The sequence below is a fragment of the Sceloporus undulatus genome, chromosome 5, assembly GCF_019175285.1.
Source record: "Sceloporus undulatus isolate JIND9_A2432 ecotype Alabama chromosome 5, SceUnd_v1.1, whole genome shotgun sequence".
Lineage (NCBI taxonomy): Eukaryota > Metazoa > Chordata > Lepidosauria > Squamata > Phrynosomatidae > Sceloporus > Sceloporus undulatus.
Genome location: NC_056526.1, coordinates 164,405,928 through 164,428,779, shown reverse-complemented (window position 1 = coordinate 164,428,779; position 22,852 = coordinate 164,405,928).

Below are 22,852 nucleotides of genomic sequence, written 5' to 3'. Positions count from 1 at the left end.
GGGAAAGCCCCTATGAATAACAAGTTTTTGCCTCTTCAAACTTATTGCTCTCCCTATGTGAAAGAACAACAAAACTAAAGGTGGAAGAGGTAGAGTTAAATAGAATTCACACTAATAGTGTAGGATTACTAGGTAAAGACTGTACTAGGCCCAGAAATTTCAGGGCCAAAACTTGAGACAAACTCTGGTGATTTTACAAGTGACTTTCCAATGATGTTGCAAAGCCGGATGTTATCAATGATAATACGTTTAGCATCGATCACAGCTTCACAGAGTGTGCTATTCAAATTTTTAAAACTGTTTAAAGCTGCTACTACACTGTAGAATTAACGTCTACCAGGCTTTATGCCTTGAGACGTGGGTTTAGTGGCTTCTTGAATAGAGGCCAATAAACTGATTGGTTGTGGCGGGACGCACCATGACTGCAAAAGGACTGGAAGCAGAGCTTAGGCTATTTAAGCCTGCTCCGACCTCCCTTCTCCCTCTTTTGACAGTTGTCCCACCCTCCCGCCTCAACTTCAGTGTGGCTATGGTGTCGCTTTATGGCCAGGTAGGAATATTTTCCCCCTTTCCAAGGGTTTTTCACCTACCTCACACTGTTGTTCGGGGCCTTGGAAATTGGCTCAGGTGCAGACCTAAATAGGCGGTCACTGGCGGTTATGGGGGAGAATTAAAAATCAGGTGAACACCTGTGGCAGCCAGTTGGGGTGAAGGTTGGGCCTCTTTAATTCCTTAAATAAAGTGGCCCTATTTCAACCCACATCTTCATCTGGTCTCGTCATTTCAAGTTAGTCAGTAATGCAGTTTGACACTTTAACTGTCAAGCTTCCATTCTTCAAATACTGGGATTGGCAGTCTGTTGTGATGCCAGAGCACTATGACAGAAAAGGCTAAATATTTCACAAAACTACCCAGAATACCACAGCACTGAGCCATGACAGTTATAGTGGTGTCAGACTGCATTAATTCTGCAGTGTAAATACACTTGGCCCTCTATATTTACGGATTCTTTATCCATTGATTCAACCATCCACAGCTTGAAAATATTTTTTCAAAAATAAATTCCAAAAAGCAAACCTTGATTTTGCTATTTTATATAAGGGACACCATTTTATTATATCACTGTATTTAAGTGTATTTGAGTACCCAGAGATTTTTGTATCTACAATGGAGCCTAGAACGAAACTCCATGAGATACCAAAGGCATATTGTAAGTAAGTAATATAGATACACGCACTTTTGCAGGCTGCACTCTAGCTCTGAGATTCCTACTCCTCACCCTAAGGACAAGAGAAAAGAGTTAGGCCTGAGATTTGGCAACCTTATGTGTTAGAAGAAACAGAAATAGCAAGTGAATAAGACTTATCTCTGGAGAAAATTTGCATTCCTGAAATCAGTTAACATCAAAAAATCACCCAGAAATTTGTTTTAGTTAAATTGAACGGGAAAGGAATTTTTTAAAATATAATTTCAGTCCACTGGCTCATAGTGCAATCCTATGCATGTCTACTGGGCTATATTACATTGGGCTTACTACCAGGTAAGCAAGTGTAGGATTGCAGCTTTGCAGTACAAGCTTATGCATTTTTCATCAGAATTAAGTCTTACTGTGTTCAACAAGATTGCAGTCAGATAGGTTTACATGGTATTATAACCATAATAAGCTTTACTCCTTTGACTTTTTGCCTGGTTTATAAGGCCTAGGAGATGGAGTGAGGGGAGAGAGGGGCTTCTTAGCATTAAAATTTGTCATGGGATATGTTTGTAATTTTAAAAAAAACTGGAAAACTTCCATAAGTATGCCTCTCATAATTAGAGGTGGAGTTGATGATCTTTTTGGTTATTTATGCAGTGCTCTTTAAAACCTAAATTAAAAAAACAAAGCAGACAGCTTGTTTATATCCAGAAATACTGCCAAGATTAATTCTTACTCTACCAGACCGGGAACTTGATTAAAATGTCTTAATTAAAACTGACCTATAAGATAGGAAAGTGTGTGTGAGAGAGGTGTGAGTGAGTGTGTCTATGAGAGAGAAAGAATGAGTAGGAAAGTAAGAGAGAGTGTGTGAATAAGAGACAGAAAGAGAACTCTGATTTATTACAACCTCTAAACTTCTAACATACTATAAATGACAATGACAGCTTATAGTGTGACGAGGTAATCCATCCAAAATAAGTAATATGCTGACTACCTTGAGGCAATAATTATACACACTCTGGAAAAAAATGGCTGGAGCCACATTGTGTTCACTTAACTAAGCACAACTTTTTAACAATGTAAGAAGGAGCTGACACTCTTGTTCTGCTTTTGAAAGAGTATATTCTCCAGCAGAATATGACAAGAGAGAAATGTACACATACACATGTGCATGTATGGAAAGTTACTGGACAGTAACAATGATACACATGGAAGGAGGCATAGAATGAAGAACCATATGAAGATAAACCCCAAATCCTAGATCCAAAACACACCGCAGAAATAATCCAGTATGAAACCACTTTAACTGCCCTGGCTCAGTACTAGGGAATCCTGGGATCTGTAGTTTATTATGGAACTAGAACTCTCTGACAAAGAAAACTAAATGTTTCACAAAACTACACTTCCTAGAATTCCCTAGCATTGAGCCAGGGCAATTAAAGCTGTCTCAAAATGAATTATTTGTTCAGTGTGTTTTGGAAAAGGTGAAAGCTACAATAAGAGGTATTGGGAAGAATGAATCACAGATGATATTCTAATAAAATTGCTACAGTTCACACAGATAGAATACATGGTAATGATAACTAAAATATGCCAAATACAGGAAAAATACAGTGACCAACAGACTGGAAACAATCAATGTACATCCCAATCTACAAAAAAAAGAGAGAGACAAAGGACTGCAGCTATAGGACTATAGCATTAGTATCCCATGCAAGTAAAGTAAGCTCAAAGTTCTGCATTCTAAACTCCAGTCATATATAGAGAAAGAAATTCCAGAGGTGCAAGTGGGCTTCAGTAAAGGAAGAGGCAATAGGGATCACATTGCAAATATACAATGGATTAAGGAATGCACCATGGAATTCCAACCTGTACTTTATAGACTAAAGCAAAACCTTTGACTGCATGGATCACAAAAAAGTATGGAACACTATTAAAGTCATGGGAGCGCAACTTCATTTGATAGTCCTGATGAGAAATCTGTATTTACAACAGGAGGCTACTGTACGAACAGAATGCACAGAAACAGAAAGGTTCCCAACTGACAAGGGTGTGAGGCAAGATGTGGAAATTATCACACTGACTTTTATTCCCGCGCTAAGCACGAGATGTAAATGCACAGGGATGGATTCTATCCCATAGCTCCATCTCCAGGCAGTACTCATCCTGGACCTTTCAAAGATTGGTAAAATCCCATTCTTTAAAAGGTCCAGAAGCCTGGGTTGGGTATAGGATGAGTACTGCCTGGGGACAGAGCTGTGCGATAGACTCCATCCTTGTGTGCTTACATCCTGTGCCTAGCACAGGAATAAAAGCTGATGCAATAATCTCCTGCATTGTACTTGTTCAATTATACACACAAAATATCATATGAAGAGCAGGTTTAGACTCAGAAGAAGGGGGAGTGAAAATATGAGGACAAAATAGCAATAATCTAAGATGACACCATACTAGTAACAAAAAAAATACCAGAGACTTAGAACAATTATTAAGGAAGGTTAAAGAAGAAAGTGCAAAAGCAGGCTTACTGCTGAACAAAAATAAAACAAAAATAAAAATAATAATGGAGGATCTACATAATGAGGAAATTGAAATAGTTAAAGAGTTCTCATACCTTGAATCAAACACTGATAAGAATGGTGACAGCAGGCAAGAAATCAGAAGACTAGGAATAGGAAGGACAGCTATGAAAAAACTAGACAAGATGCTAAAGTGTAAAGATATACAATTGAACACTAAAGTTAGAATCATCCAACCCATTGTATTCCCCATCACCATTTATGGATGTGAGAGCTGGACAGTAAAGAAAGTAGATAGAAAGAAAATCAATTCATTTAAGATGTGATACTGGAGAATAGTGCTAAAATGGATAGCCAAAAAGACAAACAAATGGGTCCTAGAACAGATCAAGCCTGAATTCTCCTTGGAAAACAACTGATGAAACTGAGGCTGTCATACTTTGGCCACATCATGAAAAGGTCACTAGAAAAGACAGTAATTCTAGAAGGCAGCAGAAAGAGAGGAAGACTGCATACCAGATGGATAGACTCAATTGGAGAGGGCAGTAGAAAACAGGGGTTGTTGGAGATGCTTCATCCACAGGGTTGCCATGAGTCAACTATGATAAATGACATATACGTGCACCTGCATGCACATGCATACACACATACTTAGCTCTTTTGGGAATATTTTTAAGTTTTATATTACATTTTAAGTGCACATATACATGCATAAGATCTTTAATGAGGAGGAAAAGCTTGTTAGATTGACAGCACTCAAAATTGACAGCAACAGGTGAACAGGACCTGTTGTAAATTTTAACTCATGTATTTTGCTTATTAATTGTGGATGGTTGTGTGTGCAGATCCAGATACATATGCATTTCAGCTGACTGAAAAACTGACAGAATGATTGATTAGTAGTAATTATAGGTTGCTTCATAACAGAAGGTTTCTGGGTGGTATACATAAATACTGTTAAGTAGAATATAAAAAATGAAGATGAAACAAAGAGTCCTGTGGCGTCCTAAAGACTAATAAGGTATATAGTGCCATCTTCATATGTTCCATTTTCATGTTGATTGTGAACATGATGAATAAGAGTCTGCCAGCCTTGCCCTTCTTCACTGTCTGTTCATGAAAATGTCTATGTGTGCACAGCAAAAATCAAACAATAAGATATAGGAGTTACACATTAGATCATACCTTTTAAAAGAAGGAGGAAGCGGAGGAGGGGGGAGTGTTTGAAGATTTTTGCATTCTCTTTCCCCTTCCTTAGATAGATAGGGATTTCCTACATGCAGGCTCTTCTCTCTCTCTCTCTCTCTCTCTCTCTCTCTCACACACACACACACACACACACATTCAAACTAACCATGTAACCTAGGTCACTCCCCCTTTGGGACTAATACAGGCACTCTCTAAAAGATGTTCAACTGAACACATGTTTTCCATCTTCCTCCTCTCTTAACTTTCTTGGGAAAGTTGGTGAGATAAAGATTTCTTTTTACCTGAACTATTCACTGTTACAGAAATTTCAGGAAACTTAGATTTCTAGGATTGGCAGATCAAGGAATTCGCAAGAGGACCTAATAACTGAAAATCCATAAGTTTATTTCCATTTGTCGACAAAGGAAAACATTGAACTCAGTGGAATTCAAGTTCCAAAAGCTGAGAACCCCGAACAAGACAAAATGGCTCTTTTTATATTATTCAAGACAAAGGAGCTTCTTCAATACACCTGATTGGCTAATTACAATTTAAACATACAGAATCCTTACAATCAGAACAGAAATACATGCATACATTAAAACTGCATCATCACTATTTACCCCCTCCTTATCTCCTTATCTCAGTAGTTTATGTTATGTCTTTCTACTGGTGCCAGCTTCCATCTAGGTCAAGATGCACTCACTATTCCTTTGCTCTAGTAACTCCAAGCCTTTATTTCAAAACCATCTCTCTGGCTGACAAAAGTGACTCCATCTTTCTATAGCTTTTATATTTCAAAAAGGAATTTCCACCACACACTAACTAGATTAGGATATAGTCTCTATGTGTATATAGAGCAAAGCCATTAGTAAACTTTTGTTTGAACTACAAGATACTTGGGTTTGCTGTTTCTGGATTCAGTCTCAGTTCTTAGAGAAGCATAGGGGTTTAGCACACAGGAGGCATTGCGTGCAAAAACAAGATTTAACACAGGATTTGAAATTTAAAAAAACCCTAAGAAGACACACAAAAGTGCAAAGACACATCGGGTTAATGCAACATTAAACCCACTAGAAAGTTGACAATGTGCATACTATACAGAAAGCAGGCTTGGACACACTTTCTGGATTTTCTGGAACTAAAAAGAATCGCATTGTGTCTACTTTCTAGCTGAGTGAATGTCACGTTAATGCATCTTATCAGCAACATCGTCTGAAAATCAATCATGCTTTTGCGTACCTTTTCTACTTTCTGACTGGGTTAATGTTCCATTATTACAAAAACGGCTTCTCTGCAAATAATTCGTCGACGGGAGAAAAGCAAAATGCCTCAATGACATTTTAGAAGCGTGACCAGAGATCCAACCTCCACGCTTCTGAAGCATTTGGGCCACGATTCCAGCATGGTAAGTGCCTCGTGTGATAAGGGCAATATATACACACAAAAAGTATTGTGATGCATTTGATAGTCATGATACAGCCACCTTCCAGCAAAGGGCCACCGGATTTGTTGGACACAATTACTGGGTGAATATATGGAAACTGCAGATCAAAACAGATGGGGAAGCTTCATCTGGAGAGTTTTGTTTTGCTGTTTCACACATAAAAGGGATCAAATTAAATGTCTGATTAGACAACTATGAATATTTGTACACTGTCCAAAACAGGTTGCAGTGTATTCCTTATGACAACATCATTTGGTGGCTTCCCAGAATTTCTACAGGTTTGTTTCACCAATTTTATAAGATGGAGAGGCTTCCCCTAAGGCTCTGATACTGGCAGTAAAAGCTTTCAGCTAAAATGCTGACATTTTTGGTCCCACCCTTTTGCCTGTGGCCTGCCTCACACTGGCATGCAGCCCCAAAAACTTTTCTGAAATTAAACCTGGCCCTTGGGGTGAAGGGAATTCCCCATCCTTGATGTGCCTACATGCTGCAATTATTTCCCAATTGCAGGCTATTATAGCTTCTGTTGAAGTGCATCCAGACAATTAGGCGCGTTACAAGCCACCCCTTTGGGGCGGCCTGTAGGCACTCCTTTCGCCACCGTATCAGGGCCTCAGCTGCCAGAGCGGCATCCTCCGAGGCCCCAATCCGCCACTTTCTAGGCCGCAGGGAAGTGGCAAAAGGCCGCTTCCCCGCGGCCTGGAAAGGGGTGTCCTTGGGGCTTCTTGCCCCAAAGACACCCGACAGCAGCAGGGAGGAGGAGAAAGGGGCCGCTCGGCCCCTTTCTCCCTTGCGTCGCTGGCGCAGCCATCTAAAGGAGGTGGCATGTTCGTGACATCATAATGGTGGCCCCTATGTGTATAGGGCGCCGCCATTTTATATGTCCTGGGGACATACTAGGGTTAGGTGCATGCGTAAGGCATGCACTTTCCCTAACCCTAGTACGTCCCCAGGACGTATTTTACACCCGTCTATAATGGGCCTTAGACACCTTGAAAAGAACACTAAAGACAGGCACAATATTAATTTGTCTTCATACCTAAATATGAGGCAAGTAGAAAACTCAAACTCCAAAATCATGAAAACCATAACCTCAAGTCGTCTTATTGAGATTTATAGAACACATCCAACTTGAGATTGTTAACAGGTAGCAGTCAGTGTCTTTAAATACCACATTACAATATTATCCAGTTTTGAAACAGTCATGGAATGGCAAGGTGCTTTACAAGGTATGAACTACATTTTGCAGGCTTTGAAACTGAAACAGAGAGCTTGTTTATTTAAAATTGCTTAAGGATAGTTTAGATTTATTTTTCTACTAATTTTTACCTTATTAATATTCAGATGTTTTATGCTTGATCAAAGCAATTCTAGTGCCAAAATCTGAATGATCCCACAATGAGACAAGATTGATGATGGTGTGGTTTCTTTTCATATATATTTCATGGTAAGTTGTCAGCTGTCAACAATTTAGAATAAATACTAAGAGGCTGGATCAGTATAGCGCTGCTTCCTAAGTAATACACAATGTGTTGTATCAGCTGACCATATAAACATCCCTGCAAAATAGGCAAGCATCATTATCCAAATGTTACACAGGCTGGGCAAAGTGATCATATCATGCTTCGGGTTACTGACTGAACTGTTAGCTAAGAACTGAACTGGTTGTGGTGTTATTCATTTCTTTAACCCTGACATACTTGTTTTTATATAAAAATATATATTAATAGCTAGCATAGTGGGGTGTGGATGGCCAAACCATGGGTGTATAAGTTTGGCTTTAAACATCAGCCTTCCCTCTGGACGTGATCTGAATTGTTGTGCCCTGTAGGTGATAGTCAGAATGATGCCAAGGAGCAGGGACGTAGCCAGGGGGGGGGATCTTGGGGTCCGGACCCCCCCCTTCCATTAGAAAAATGAATGCTGTGTGCTGCTGCGCCGCTGCACCCAAGCCTCATTATACTGGTGGCACTTAGTCTGGACCCCCCCCCCCCCTCAAAACATGGCTACGTCCCTGCAAGGAGAGCTGCCTTTTCATTGCAAATAGCAGATACAATGTATTGTGTAAGGAGCGGTATCTGACTAGAACCATGGCTTGACCTTCTGAACTGGCTTTTACTTTAGAAAAAGTTAGCCTCTCTAGCAGTGTAATGCCAACATTGTGCAATATTGTTTCCCTTTGAAAATATAAAGGATATTAACCATGATAAGCCATTTGCCTGGCTTGCTCCTCTGGCACAATGTGCTGCATTTTTGGACTACTTGCAATGTTTCCTTCAAAGTCTTTGACAACAGCTCCATCTTCAGGCATCTCCCCATAAAAGCTAGATTTATTTTTAAATGGCCAAGCACTTAGAAAAGGTTTAGTGTGTTGTTTTATTCCTCAAATCTATGGTATGGCAAATCTATAGAATCTAAGGCTAAGTTTAAACTAAAAATAGTTTTAACTATTTGAAATGATGCCCACATGTTTAAAACTGTAAAATAGCAGCAATGTCTCTCATATATATACCACAGGAAAGGCAAGATCACAACTGTCCTAAAATGCAAAATGTTTCAAAATAATATCTATTATTCTGTATCAGGGCTGGCTGTTCCCTTTGGCAAGGGGAAATAGATACCTCAGAGGCAACAGAGTGAGGGAGTAGCAGGCCCTTCCTCCTTTTCTGCTCCTGAACATTTGCTCCTGAACATCCTGATAACAGTTGGCCCTCCACATTTGCATTTTTGACTTCTGTGAATTTTATCATTTTGTGATTTGATTAATATATTCTCTCTTGGAATCTCTAAATCCTCCAGTGCAATGCTGCCAGAAGCAGACCATAGAGTTGCACTGGAGGACCTAGAGATTACTAAAGAAAACACTTCTTGGCATTTGTAGGTCTTTCAGCATGATTCTATGGTCTCCTTCCAGCAGATATTGACCATAGAATTGCAGTGGAAGACCTAGAGATTCCTTATAGACGTGTTCTCTCAGGTTTAAAAAAAAAAGTGTTGTCTTTTTTAGTTTTTCCACCTGCATGGGGTTTCTGCACCCCTAACCCCAGTAAATGCGGAAGGCTCACTGTAATTCTTTCTCTTGGAGGATGGAGAATGTGTGCCACACCACTTGTCCTGCACCCTAAATTGGCCTTCTGCTCTCAAGAATAATGGAGAACACTGTTTCATGACTGTCCCAAAGTAAGATTCAACTGCCAGTCCAGTAGATTTTATGTATGTAGGGATGGACCACTCTTCCTTGGCTTCAGGCAGCAAAATGTTTTGGATTGGCTCTGTCAGCCATTATCTATTGTCACTCAAACTGTATTTTTCTAAATGAAGAATTCCACCAATATTTAGTCTTTAAAGGGTGTCTATGGTGGATGTAAACACCACTCCCTGTGGTAGAGTACTTTGAGAACTGGAATGCCTTCTCTTTACATGTTGTTAACCTGGCACCAGCTTTATTTATGCTGTCTGAAAAGAAATGTTTGAGCAAGAACAAGAAACCAAAGGCACATATGGTGCTGGACTAGGCAATAATGGCAACAAAGCCATCCAACAATACTTCCAGTCCCAATGCCATCGACCATCCCATCTGTCCAGTTGCAGCAAACCTCTGCTAGCACAACATCTGTCCTTCAATTATTACATGATCAGTTTAACATATTCCAGAACCACCATTCAGTCTGCAGCGGGAGGGATTGGGCCACCACCAAGGCCTAGACAGACATGCCGCAGCAGCCTCTCAGGAGATTTAACCAGAGTCAGCTTTGCCATAGTCAGTTAAATACACGTTCCTTTGGTACATGTGCGACTAATCTACTTTTAATTGAACTCCATTGTTTCCTTGTGTTTAGTAAACAAACGTGCATAGGTGCAGAAGCTGCTGCTTGTTTACTGCACAAACAGAATGCAGCTTGCGAGAGCTTTCAGGAGGTCTTGCTGGCAGGCACTGAAAAAACACAGAATGTTTAATGCACAAGCCATTCCTTTCTTTGCATTTTTTAATTTTTTTTTTTAAATATTTTCCTGGACATTTTCATCCCAGCTGTTTACTACATTTTTAATGCAATTTTAACAGCTGAGCACAAGGCACATTGACAGTGTCATTCCAAACCCAGGGAAAAAAGCCATGCCAAAATGTTTTTTCATTTGCCTTGAACAGCAAGCTTCTTTAGATACTTTTACTGACATTATTCTGCCTTACGAACTGAGGTTTGTTCTCTTCTGTTTCTTTTGCTTATTTTTGAATTAAATTGTTGTTTGCACAATTTGCACAAATTATTTTATGCATGAGCTTCAACAACTGAATAGTTATCTGAAGCAAACATGATCACCAACGTTCTTCTCTGTATTTTGTGTGTGTGTGTGTGGGGGGGTTCCCTCCTTCTATTAAGAAAGGGAAATTTTATTCTCCATCCTTATATTACACAAAATTCTGCAATCAGGAAGAAGTATCCATTGTCAAATATCACTGTTTTTACTTTTATAGAATATCTATAACCAGCTGTTCAGTATTTGACTCAAAAGAATCCATTTGAATTTAGTAAGTTTAATTCATAGTAACTATACATAGGGTAGCAACTGTGCATTTCATAGTTTCAAATATTCTCTTAGTGAGTGTGACAACCCCAGTTCCTCATGCCTGACCACAATTTCTCTCTACATGTCTCTTTTATATCCTTTTACTAATGAGGTGTTCAATAAACTCGTTTACAAGATTAAACTGGATCAGTTTGAGCTAGTGAGTACTGATGATGTGAACAAGATCCTTGGAAAGGTAAAAAAGACAACATGCCCTCTTGATCCCTGCCCATCATGGCTGGCCGTCCAGGGGGGTGAGGCATTGATGGCACTTCTTAGACGTATCATCAATGCTTCCCTTGGGGAGGGCTATATACCATCTTACTTGAAAGAAGCGATTGTTAGACTGCTCTTGAAAAAAAACCTTCCCTTGACCTTCTGGACATGAAAAATTATAGGCCTGTTTCTCATCTACCATTTTTGAGCAAGTTGATTGAGAAGGCGGTTGCTCTTCAGCTCCAAGTGGTCTTGGATGAAGCCAATTTTCTTGATCCATTTCAAAAGTGGTTCAGGACCGGGTATGGGATGGAGACTGCCATGGTATCTCTAACTGATGATCAACAGGGAGCGTGACCCTATTGGTGATTCTAGACCTTTCAGCAGCATTCGATACAATAGATTATGGCATCCTTGTGGAGCACCTGAGAGAGCTAGGAATTGGAGACACTGCTTTGCAGTGGTTCTGTTCCTTCCTCTCAGGCAGATTCCAGGGTGATGCTTGGGGACAGTTGCTCTTCAGAAACAGAGCTTAATTGTGGTGTCCCTCAAGGCGCCATCCTGTCCCCGATGCTATTTAACATTTATATGAAGCTGCTGGGAGAAATCATCTGTGGATATGGGGCCGAGTGTTATCAGTACACTGATGACACCCAAATATATTTCTCCATGTCCCGGTCATCAGCAACAACAACACATAGCATCTCTCCCCTCAACCAATGTCTTCAGGCAGTAATGGATTGGATAAGGGAAAACAAGCTCAAGTTGAATCCAGACAAAACTGAGGTACTTACGGTAGGGGCCTCCAAACCAGATATTGGGCTGCAACTTCCAGTCCTAGAGGGGCTCACACTCTCTTTAAAGGACTGTGTTCACAGTCTGGGCGTGCTTCTTGACCCACCGCTTCAGATGAGGAATCAGGTGAATGTGACGGTCAAGAGCGCCTGTCAACAGCTTCGGCTGATACACCAGCTGCGCCCTTTCCTGGAATGGAGTGACCTCGAAACCGTAGTACATGCACTGGTAACCTCAAGACTTTATTTTTGCAATGCGCTCTACATGGGGCTACCCTTGTGCCTAGTCCGGAAACTCCAGTTGGTACAGAATATGGCAGCCAGGTTGGTCACAGGAACAGCTAAGAGTGACCATATAACACCAATATTGAAGTCATTCCACTGGCTGCCTATCAGTTTTCAGGCACAGTACAAGATGTTGGTTGTCACCTTTAAAGCTCTACATGGCTTGGGCCCAACCTATCTAAGGGATCCACCCCGTACACTCAGGTCCTCTGGGAAGAATCTACTACAGCCCTTGAAGACTAGATTGATGGTGACCTCCCAGAGGATATTTTCTGCAGCCACTACCAATTTATGGAATGGCCTGCCAGACGAGATCCATCAAATTACCAATCTAGAAAGCTTCAAAAAAGGCATTAAGATGGATCTCTTCCAGCAGGCCTTCCCGGAATAAAATACTTGGCCACGAATAAGACTTCCCTATTTATCGATCTCTGCCCATGGTTATTGTTTGGATTTTAAAATGTTAGTTTTAGTTTTATACTGTTTAATCTTGTTTTAAGGGAGGTACTATGTATATATGGATATATTTTAGTCTGTTGTACACCGCTTTGATTGCTTGGCAAAAAGCAGGATAAAAATTAAAAAATTATTTTATTTATTTATTATTATTGTCTACTCCAGCTCTGGCTGCCTAATTTCAATTGTTGGCAAAACATAGCAGTATAGCATTCATGTGTTTGAATTAAACACAAGTGATTTATATACACCACTCCCAGGTTATGGATTGTGTCAATTCTATGTTATATGAATATCAGAGGCCTATTTAATTTTTGATGTTCCGGAGCCTATAATTCCAATCCCCAGGACCGATTCCCACTTTCACTGCAGCTCAATGTCTCTGATTATTATGGTGCTTGTCTCTTCTTCCTACAGCCAGTCAGTTGCTACATTCTCTTAACTCCTTCTGCCTATGAACACAGGATGCCAGCTGATGATAAGAAAGTCTAGTGTTTGAAGTTCTTGAAACTGCATGCCTCCTAGAGAAGCATCCTCATCTCTTTTGTTCTAGCTACAGCTTCCAGGGTTTCTTTCTCTAGCTAGAACTCTTGCTTTCTGTTCCAGAACTTAGTTTTAAAAATTCTAGAAGTTCTGTTTCAAGAATGCACTTTCAGAAATTGCTTTAATTACTCTGTTCTAACACTGCTTTTGATTGGTTCTGTGGATACAAGTTCTTCCAAAATCTTTCAAATCTAGACATCTTCTCCCCCCCCTCCCCACAGTAATAGATCTATAGATTTCTGAGCCCCTGTAAAGTGTCATATGCCCTCCACCATCCTTGGGCACTACCATCATCTGGGTGTCATCAATGCAGTCATAACAATTAAGTTCTCACTGCTCTCACTTTTCAACAAGATTTGTGAAAATGTTTTTGAATGCTTGCTGAATGAGGGCACAGAACATAGGCTGCGTTTGCAACCAGACAGATATAAGACAGCAGATGTTTAAGACTGGAGCATGACAGAGGTATGTACAATGAATTAGAAATTACAGTAATTATCTCATTTCCTCTCCCATACCCATCTTTACTCCCAGTACAGCCAATGCTCCATATTCACAGAGTCTTTATCCATGAATTCAAGATCCATGGCTTTAAAATATATATTCCAAAAGGCAAACCTTTTTATGACATTTTATATAACAGTCACCATTTTACTATCCACTGTATTTAATGGGACTTGAACATCTGTGGATTTTGGTATCCTTGGTGGGTCCTGGAACCAAACCCCAGTGGATACCAAGGACCCATTGTATTTTTATGTCTCCAAATTATAGAGCCAGTTCTCTATCTAAGGACATCTACTAGAAGGACTATCCTGTCTATGCCAGTTTTAAAAAGATAAAGAACCATATGAAAGGTAAACAGGGGCCTGAAGGGTGGGCATCACCTATTGTGGTAACTCACGGTGTCACCACCCCCACATTGACATCCTCCCATACCAAGCCATACAGAATCCTTAGTAATGCTTTTTGTACTAATGTTAGTCATACATCATAATTCCCATATATCACTGAATGTAACGGTAACAGTTGTGACTTTAAAAATTATCAAAATTAAAATTATCTTTACATTACAGTATCATATGCATAACTTGAATGTATTTACATGCCCACAATTTCATGTAGTTAAAGTTAAAATTTGGTAAGGTTTGATGGTTATAAAGGAAATTTTAAAAGAATTTTAAAATGATTTTTTTTTTGAAAAAAGTTTTTAAAAAATTAAAACCTGGGGGCTCTCCTTTCTTCCCACCAAGCCGTGCCCCACTCACACCATCACTACCCTGGTTGTGTTAAATGCCTTTACTGCAGCCACTCACTCACAAACCACAAGGTTTTAAGTTAAATACCAGCCAGGGGCCCAGAGTCTACTCTGTCTGGCATCCTTCTGAGGTCACTAAAATGAGTATCCAGTCTGTTGGGGGCAAGTAGCTTATACTTAGGGAGTGCTTAGGTGTACTGATAAGCGGTATGGAAATGTATGTTACTATTGCTATTCAGTGTTTTAAAGCGACACAGGTGAACACCACAGCCCACTTCTGCCAAAAGACACATGTTTGAGGAGCAGTGGTGTCACCCTTCCTTAGAGTGTCATCTGGTGTGCTAGACACCCCTTGCACCTCTCTAGTGATATCCCTGCCTTCATTTTGCTGATAAAGAATTAGCACCTGGATAGCAAAGAGAGGAGGAGATGTCCTAGCCACAGTTTTCCACACAATGATGAGATAGAATTTATTACTATTTAAATTTCAAACAGATAGTCAGATGGATGACAGATGTGCAGTCAATCAATCATATAGCTAATAAAGGTAAAAATACAGAATATGGGTAATTTAATTAAACAGACACAACAATTCAAAGGGGAAGCTATGAATATTAAAACTGCACTAATCTTTTCTTTAATCTTCTATAAAGTTCTATCTCACTGCCTCATTGTGGCAGGGAGCTGACCCCATGATTTCAAATGCTAGGCCAGTACAACAGAAGCTCTGGCAGGCTTAACAGACTGGAAAGGCTTCAAACATGGCACCAGATGCAGAATGTGTGCCTGTTGTCTCATGACCAGTCTAGTTAAGCACAGAGAGGATGGCCAAAAGGATGGCTACCAGCTGATAAATTTGCAATAATAACTATGCAGTATCAGTGGAGGGGCTGTCTTCATGAGTAAAATTACAAATCTATGTAAATATTTCCAAATTTACATAGAATTGAAGACAGCACATTTTATGTAAATCTGTATCCTCTGACACATCTTCTTTTGTTGATGCATTTCTTCTTTTTGGGGGGGGCAGATACATAAATGCACAACATATCCCAATTTGTGGTCAGTCAATGAAATCAAATTGACCAATGCTGTTGCAAAGTCTAAGGACTTTATTACACATGTCTGTTGTCCTGCCACAATTGTGCTAGTTTAATAACAGAAACATACTGGCTTTACATCAATCTTTATCACACATTTTCTGTATTAGCACTTTAGCACTGCTTTGGTGATCCATGGCAGTGTGATATGACTTCTGCTCCACCTTCTGACTCCTGTGTGCCTAGCACATTCATGTCCTTCCTTCATTTTTTAAAAAAAATCTTTAACATAATTTTGCAGTTCTCCACTAAAGACTGTCGTTTTGTCTTTGACACAGGGTGAGGAAAAGCCAGTTGTGCCCGTCTGCCCCACCAAAAAAGTAAATGAAAATCTCTCCTTGCAAGAAGATTGCCATTTCTTCTTTGGTGGGGAAAGCAATGAAAAGCTGGCTGTGCTCCTCTGCTCCCACCAAAAAGGAAATAAGAGTCTCTCGTTATGAGAAGACTGTCATTTCTTCTTTGCTGGAGGGGAGGAGGGAGAAAATATTTTTAAAGAACAGCCTGTTCTGGAATAGCAAGTGGGGAAGGAGGGAGGGGGAAAGGAGCAGGCATGATATCACATAACTACCCAAAACCAGAACTGCTGCATGAGGGACTTATTGTACCTGAGTACCCGTTAGAATCCTGTCCCACACTCTGACAGTACCACAGCTACAGCAGCATACTTGGGAGCTTATTGATAGGTTTTCCCCATCAGTGACAAAGTACGTTCTAACAGCACTTGGAAGGTGAGGCAGCAGTGAGACAGAAGCAGTGTCGTGTGATAAGTATCACAAAAAGCAATGTTTTCTAACTTGAATGGTGGTTTAAAAACTGTATGTGATAAAGTCCTAAGACTATTCACAGTGGCACAGAGTTGCAGTGATAGCCACTGAGAGATGTTCTATTGCTGCAAGATTCTTGAAGAAAGCTCTTAACTATGACTCAATCCTGCATCCTTAGATAAGCCAGTCTGGTCCTGGAAATTGTTTTGATTGGGAATCAGAAGTAAGCTAGTATTATGTAATTTGCAAATATGGTTTCCAAGTTGCAATTTATGTATTTTTCCCTCTTGCCATTTCTCAGAAGTGAGATGAGATTAGACTTAATTTCACTGAGACCACTCAGTACTTCATGACTATGGATAGTCAAACTCACTGGACTCAAATCTTCTGTCTTGACCATCCTGCTTCTGCATTATGTTCCATTTACCATTCTTGGGAAAGCTACATTTTTGTCCAAGACATTTTGCTGCCTGAACCAAAGAAAGAAATGTTGCTCCTCAACAAGTCAAGTTCAGATGCACAATCGTCAAGTTTGTCAAATTATTTTGACTCGGGGTATGAAAATCAAGCACCTCTTCCCATCTTTAGCAGTAAAAATATAATAATAAGCTAAATAACTAATAATTTGCTAACCTTTCATTTGCTGCTTGACGCACTTCCCTCATTCTTTTTAACTATAAGGCTAGCTAGGCACATAATGGACATATCAACACAAGAATGTTCTACCACAAACATTTTAGGATATTTCCAAGTAAGTAATGTTCTTTGGCAGGCAAAAGTGCATCCAACTTTCAGCCAATTTAGACTTCTCAGTAGTGGGGGCTAGACTGATGCATCCTTTAATCAGAATGCTGTCCTTCATCTTAGCAAGATCTCAAAGTGACATCAAGTGGAAAACCCAGTGTCAGTGGGGAAATTTAATTAAACTGCAGTCCCTTTATACCAGCACAAATATTGTGAAGGAAAACAACTCCTCTGACATTTTGCAAATAGGTTCAGTAGAATCTGCTGTGTTTACTCTGACTGACATTTGTTTTTCAGTCAATTATCCTTCAGTCTTTTCTTTTCCCTCCATAATTTATCACTAGCAGCTTTGCCATAATAATAAATATAAAGTTGTTTCCCTTTTTTGTCATCATCATGTATACTGTTTTGGGAGCAAATATGAGGGATCTGTTACCCTGAAATGGCATAGGCTTATCACTTTGTGGTAGCCTTTGATTGTTTACAGGATTTAGTGGCTTGAGACTGGGCAAGGCCTAACCTTAAATACAAGAGAAAATTAATTTGGTGCTCTTAAAACAGGGAGGGAGTTCTGCTCTACATCAGTGGTCTGGCTTACTAAGTTCTTCCTCAACCTGATTTGAACCAAAAGATGAACTTTTCTGGGGAGACCAACACTTGGAAAAGTTATTTTTCACACTACAATTTTGAAATTCCCCTAGCCAGAATGGCTGGTGGAATCTGAGAGATGAAATGCAAAAAAGCATTGTGGTTGAGACATACATGTTGCCCATTTTAATTGTTATTCTTGTATTTCTTAGAATCAAATAATACATGACACATAGTCATATTTGTCTTTTCTTCAACATACAGAATCAAAGATTCATGGCACAATAGACATGAGGCAGTCCTAAGAGTCATCTAGTCCAACCTGCTGACAGGTCAGTAATTTAAAGCTAAAGCATCCCTGACAGGCAGCCATCCAACCACATTTTAAAAACTATCCAGTGAAAAAGAGTCCACCACCTTTCAAAGTGGTCAATGTGGCTATTACCACCAGGAATTTGCTGCTAATGTATAGCAAAAAATTCTTTTCTTCTAATTTGTATGCCTAATTTGTATCCATCAGCTCAAGGACTATCTTTCTGGAGCAGCAGTAATTCAACATGTCTTTCATATGGCATCCCTTCAGATACTGCAGAATTCTGGAATCATGGATCTCCATTTCTGGATGAATGTTCTTCAAGGAAAAGGAACACTCAGGGGACTCCAGGGGGACTATACAATTCCTACTCCTGATGGAAATCATAATAAGCTAAATGAATCAATGGTCTAACCTAGAGATTATATCTCAAGAAACTCAATACATTCATTTTGCTTCAAGACAATGGGGCTTATCGTACGGGACACTGAGAACGCAAATGGCACAGAATGAAAGGGGTGGGATTGGAATGGAACGGGGAAGGGACACATTTTACTGCATGCTGTAACGTTGCCGATGCCACCAGGAGTCCCCATTCCATTCCCCATCCATCCCAGAGAAGGCGATTCTCAAGAACAGTTCTGAACAGTTCTTGAAAATTGCCTCCTCTGGGACGGATGGGGAATAGAACGGGGACTCCCAGCAACATTCTGGCATGCAGTAAAATGTGTCCTTTCCCCATTCCATTGTATATTAGTTTAAATTGTTTTAAGGCTATGGTACCCCATTTCTGGAGTGGAATGTGTTGGACATCATCTGAATACCAGAACCGGTATTTGGATGTTCATAGTACAAACAGAATGATGTTAGAATGGAAGGGCATGGACTTTTGTCCCATGCAGACAAGGCCTGAGCTTAAGTTTATTTTAAAGTCCTTTTTTAAGTTATTGTGCCCTCCAACTGTCCCTATTGGTCAGGAACAGTCCCAGTTAATCCTCTGTCAGCTGCTTTTAAAACATTTCCATTTCTCTCTCATCCTCCAAGCCCTATGTCTTTGGCTTCCTCACATGTGTGCAAAATGAGTTCAAAGTGCAAAAGTAGTTTCAACTCAACTCAGCAGGGAAGAGACGAGTGAAAAAAATAGAATCTTGTTCTTCACAGTAAACTCAGGCAAAAGCAACTTCTGCTGCCTCTCCTAGCTTATCTCTTCATCATCATTTTTTCATCTTGACCACACGCTGATGTTGCTTTGCTACAAGTATCCCAGTTTTCTTCCATGAAATGTTGGAAGGCATAGGTTATATCAAAATAGCTGGGAGGAATTTTTGAGAAATAATTGAAACATCTCTCAGAAATTCATATAGGCCAAGAGTGGCCATCGATATTAAGTCCTTGAGTTGCACACATTCCTCATAGATCTGGAAAGGCCACATCAATCTACCCAGACTTTTTTTTTTAAAGGCAACATTACAAATTACTATAAATATCACCTTCATTCTCTGACATGTTGGGGGGGGGGGGCAATTTGTAAGTTTTCTCTTCCAGACTGTTTTATTATTATTTTATTTAAGCCAAGCAGAGCCTCTTTCAAACCAAGAAGTAAATTAAAAGCCATTTTTTTTCCCTGCAAACCCCTGTGGTCCAAAACAACTTGGATAAGAGCAGAACCGTGGAAGTTTAAGAATTGGTGGCTCATAAACACCCTTCAGAGCCATGGTTGGGTCATGGGCTACACTTTCCTCAGTGTTTCAGTATTTATTCCAATATGTCCAATAATAATAATCCTGTTTCCCCAAAAAACATTAGGACACAAAGCAGCTTACAAATTAAAAGAACAATACAATTAAAAACATACAGAAGTAAGCATTAAATTAGAATTTAACAAGTACAGTATTAAAACAGATCATTCATTAAAAGGATAAATACAATTAAAAAGATAAAAGTGCTTAAAACAGTACATATTAAAACAATTAAAAATACTAAGACATATTAAAACAATAATAAATAAAACTATATACAGACACTTCAAAACCAGCAACACACTGCTAAGACCCTAAATAAAACCGAGTTGGAACATACTATATTCAATTTACTTTGAAATATTTTTTTTTCTAAGACAAGTTTTCTCTTTGTTTCTCTTTGTTAATAGACGGTTCTCTCCTTCTCCCACCCCCATCACTGATTCCTACAAGGCTTTCTTTCTCAGATTCAGTTTTAGTAGTACCTGCTTGTCAGCCCATAGTGCAGGTTCAGGTGTAAAAATTCTGGCAAACCTTAACAGCTGAGTTGAGCAAGTTGCTCTTGACTGAAACAAACAGAGAGTAGTGGTCCAAGCTTCCTTATTGCTGGCATTTTGTACTCTCTTTATGAGGCATCCATTCTATATACTTGTTTAAAGCCACTTACTCGTTTTGTAAAAAAAAACAACAGTAAACAAACAAGCTTCTTTTATATACAGCTTCATACCACCTAAGCACTGTCTAAGCGGTTTACAACTGTAAGCTAATTTGCCCCCAACAATCTGGGTACTCATTTTAGTGACCTCAGAAGGATGCAAGCCTGAGTTGAGCTTGAGCCCTTTTGCTGGTCTTGAACTCACACCCTTATGGTTTTGAGTGAGTGGCTGCAGTACAGGCATTTAACCACTGGGCCACCAGGGCTCTGTATTCCAGTATTAGTTGAATGTCTTGTTTGCAGCGCTACTGGCTGCATGAAATGAATTGTTTAAGTATCTGATACCTGAGCTAAACCTATTTGATAGAGAAATATAATTCATTTATCAACAAGTCTTCCCATTTTCCTACTGCCATCCATTTAAACAAGCATTATAATCTTTTCCACCCAACAACTAACAGGACATGATTTGATTTGCTAATATCAGGAACAAGTCCTTATTAGGAAACTTATCATTTTTCACAAGAAAAATAAACATACATATGATGCATCAGTCAAATCAGAAAATGGATTGGAATAACATGGGGTAGAAGGAAATAAAATGAGGTTGACAAGGACTTCTTTCTTATCTTGCCGTTCTGAATCAAAAATAACAGAATCATAGAATCATAGAATCGTAGAGTTGAAAGAGACCACAAGGGCCATCCAGTCCAACCCCCTGCCATGCAGGAACTCTCAATCAAACCATCCCTGGCAGATGGCCATCCACCCTCTGCTTAAAGACCTTCAAAGAAGGAGACTCCACTACACTCCGAGGGAACTTGTTCCACTATCGAACAGCCCTTGCTGTCAGGAAGTTCCTCCTAATGTTGAGGTGGAATCTCTTTTCCTGTAGCTTGCATCCATTGTTCCGGGTCCTGTTCTCTGGAGCAGCAGAAAACAAGCTTGCTCCTTCCTAAATATGACATCCCTTCAAATATTTAAACAGAGCTATCATATCACCTCTTAACCTTCTTTTCTCCAGGCTAAACATCCCCAGCTCCTAAGTCATTCCTCATAGGACATGGTTTCCAGACCCTTCACCATTTTAGTCACCCTCCTTTGGACACGCTCCAGTTTCTCAATGTCCTTTTTGAATTGTGGTGCCCAGAACTGGACATAATATTCTAGGTGGGGCCTGACCAAAGCAGAATACAGTGGCACTATTACTTCTCTTGATCTAGAGACTATACTTTTATTGATGCAGCCTAAAATAGCATTGGCCTTTTTAGCTGCTGCATCGCACTGTTGACTCATGTTCAACTTATGGTCTACTTGGACTGCTAGATCCCTTTCACATGTAGTTTCATTCAGCCAGGTATCCCCCATCCTATATCTGTGCATTTTATTTTTCTGCCCTAAGTGAAGTACCTCACATTTCTCCACGTTGAATTTCATTTTGTTAGCTTTGGCCCAGCTTTCTAGTCTATTCAAATCATTTTGAATTTTGATCCTGTCCTCTGGAGTATTAGCTATTCCTCCTAATTTGGTGTCATCTGAAAATTTGATGAGTATGCTCCCAATTCTGTCATCCAGGTCATTGATAAAGATGTTGAATAACACTGGGCCCAGGACAGAGCCCTGTGGGACCCCACTGGTCACTTCCCTCCAGGATTAAAAGGAGCCATTATTGAGCACCCTTTGGGTTCAGCCAGTCAACCAGTTACAAATCCATATAACAATTACCTTGTCTAGCCCGCATTTTACAAGCTTGTTTGCAAGAATGTCATGGGAAACCTTGTCAGAGGCCTTACTGAAATCAATACTTCTCTAAGTTTACTGAAATCCGCTCTCCTAAATTCTAGAATGTGTGACTGACTATGCCTGGCTTCTCCTTTCCATTGTATAACAAACTCCAGGGGAACATGGTCACTTCCACCTAATGATTCCACCACTTGCACCCCATTAGCCAAGTCATCCTTGTTGGTTAGGATCAGATGCAAAATAATTGATCCCCTTGTTGCTTCTTCCACCTTTTGGACAATGAAATTGTCTTCGAGGCAAGTGAGGAATTTGCTAGACCTTGAGGATTTTGCTGAGTTTGAATTCCAGCAAATATCAGGGTAACTACATCTCTCTTTTCTGACTGTGTGGTCATCTGTTCTAGAAAGGCATCATCCAATTCCTCCATCTGACTGGGTGGGGGGGGGTCTGTAGTAGACTTCCACTATAACATCCTTGTTGTTTCCTTCCCCTTTAATTTTTATCCAGATGCTCTCCACTGGCTGCCATTATAGCACATATAGTGCTATTCCTCCTCCTCCTTTCCTGTTTGGCCTATTTCTCTTTAAAAGGTTATACCCCTCTATTTCTACATTCCACTTATGAGACTCAACCCACCAGGTTTCAGTGATGCCTATTATATCATATTTGCTTTGTTGTACTAGGAGTTTGAGTTCATCTTGCTTATTTCCCATGCTCTGTGAATTAGTGTAGAGAC